Raw genomic sequence first — 2,560 nt, forward strand, 5'->3', positions numbered from 1 at the left:
ACCCCCTCATTACAGATCCAAATTTGATGAGTCCATATGTGTTGGAAAGCTAAGGCACAGTAGTACAACTTTTATGTTTTGCGTTTTCTCTGATATGTCAAAAACTGTATTGAATTCAAGTGATAACTGCTGGACAGAAAGCGGTATGTTTCAAAGCCTATCATCCTGATTTTGCATTATGATGTTCTTTTCTGATTTTTTATGGATCCAAGCTCTGAAATTAAAGTATTATGAGTTATTTCTTCCTAATCTTAAAGATACAAGCTCTGAACTTAAACAACACTCAACTCGGATTGTAAAAACAGATTCTTTGTTTTAAAGACTATTTTGTGCAGCTATGGATAAACATTCACAACACACTCATTTTTTTTTATCCGGAAAGGATGAATCAAGGCTCGATGGAAAGATAAGATTTTGTACTTCAGTGTTTATGTTTTGAATTTCTTCATAATGGAGCTGTTGATGGTCCACTGCAGCTCCCGACTGCGTTAGACAAGAGTATACATTATTGAAAAGAGAATTGGAGGCAGGGAAGTGCAAACGTAGAGTAAGAGAAAACAAGAAGTTGGAGTGGGGAAGGTCGAGATATAGTCGTTTGCATTGATGGCTCACAATTGTAGACCATTGAAGGTAAGAGGTTTCTAACCTTGAATTTAAATATTGATTTATTAGTCAACGACTCTATTGGAGACTCTTGAAATATAATTGGTTATAATCTCTTTTATAGTGAAGTTTTGTCAATGAAGATTCAATAGGGTCATGTCTTTTTCTTCCATAAACATGACATGGGTAGTAAAGACAAGAAAGAAAGAAAGAAAGCTTGTAAAATATATCTTTTTTCCTTAATATGTTCTTCTGTTTATTTATATAGTTGTATGAACATGCAACTTCGGTCAGAAGTTTGGTTCCGTCTTATGTGTAGAGAATAACAGACTAAAAGATGTCCATGGAGTTCTGCAAAGGATTTTATCTGAGTCTTAGATCAATCCAAATAGGACTATCACTCAAAGTTGGTGTGAATCTGACTGATTTATGTTTTTTTTCATTACTAACTTTGCTTAGGTTGTTGGGATTAGTATACAAGTTCAAAATCATCTGCTATTCTAAATATCCCATTTCATAGATATGGTAGCATAGGCATTGTATGAACCAAGGTTGGTCTTTGATTGAGGTATTTACAAGAATGCCTATTTGCTTTACTGTATAATTGTAAGAAATTTCTGTTTTTCTTATCTTTTCTCTCAAGTATATACCAGAGTTTTGCAATCTAAATATGTTAGATGTAGCAATATACCTTACCCAAGTGTCGGGATTCAGATATATGGTATTTTTTGCCTCGTAACCCCATGTATCCGGAGTAGGAACCGTATTAGGTGAGTTATTTGCAAATTGCAATGTTTCAATTTAATTCTATAAAAAGAAATCCGGAATTTTATCGTTTCCTTTCTTGGAAAAAAGAAAGAATAATTCACTTCTTGATAGCTACTCGTATGACGGTGTTATTTACTTCACAGAGAGAGGTTTTCGCTGTTCCAGAAGGAAACATGGTGTCAGGGAAGAAGACGGTAATGTATACACATCTTTATATCTATATTTGTTCCTATTTGTGTGTATGGGTACTTCGATTATTCCGTTTATTGATTCCGATCAGTGTTTTTTACGGGGATTACATAAGAAGACTTATGAGAGCATCAACAACAGGTTGGCTCTTGTCATGTAGAGTGGAAAGTTTATTCTTGGATACAAGACTGTTCTTGAGTCTCTTAGGAGTTCTAAAGGTAAAAAATTGTCACCATTCACCCATGAATATGAATGATGAATGTAAAAGTGCATTTTGTTTGAAATTTATAGATCAACATTTCTTTATCTTATTGTAAATAGTGTTTAAAAGGTGAAATTACCAGCCATTTAAAGGATATAATCATCAAACATGCAAATTGATGCAGGAAAGAGAAAGAGCGCTGAAATTATTCAAAAGTGGCGTTACTCCAATTTTGTTTGCGACTGATGTTGCTTCAGAGTTTCTAGCTTCCTTTCAAACTGAGATGCAATTTTTATAAGAACCAATTTTGATCGATTTCTCAAGGAGATCGATAGATGGTTCCATAATACGACATGTCATGCATAACCAAATTAGAATAAATCTATTGTCAAATTTCAACATCAAATAGATTATTTGATTGTTTCAGTTCCTCTCAAATCAATTGAATATGAAACAATCAATGGTGTAGGGCCTGACGATTTCAAATACAAATCTTTATCCGTAATCGATATGACTGCTTACATCTTTTCATAATTTTATATCCCGCCGCATTGTGCGGGTACACAACCGGTATATATATATATATATAAAATATACATATATATATATATATATAAAATTAAAATGAAGATGATGATTAATCACATTAATTTAATACATTTTACTTTAGAAGTAAAATATATATATATATATATATATATATAATTAAAATGAAGATGATGATTAATCACATTAATTTAATACCTTTTAGTTTACAAGTAAAAACACCCTCACTGCAATCAATATACATAAATAAAA

The sequence above is a fragment of the Cynara cardunculus genome, assembly GCF_001531365.2.
Source record: "Cynara cardunculus var. scolymus isolate 2C chromosome LG 16, CcrdV1, whole genome shotgun sequence".
NCBI lineage: Eukaryota > Viridiplantae > Streptophyta > Magnoliopsida > Asterales > Asteraceae > Cynara > Cynara cardunculus.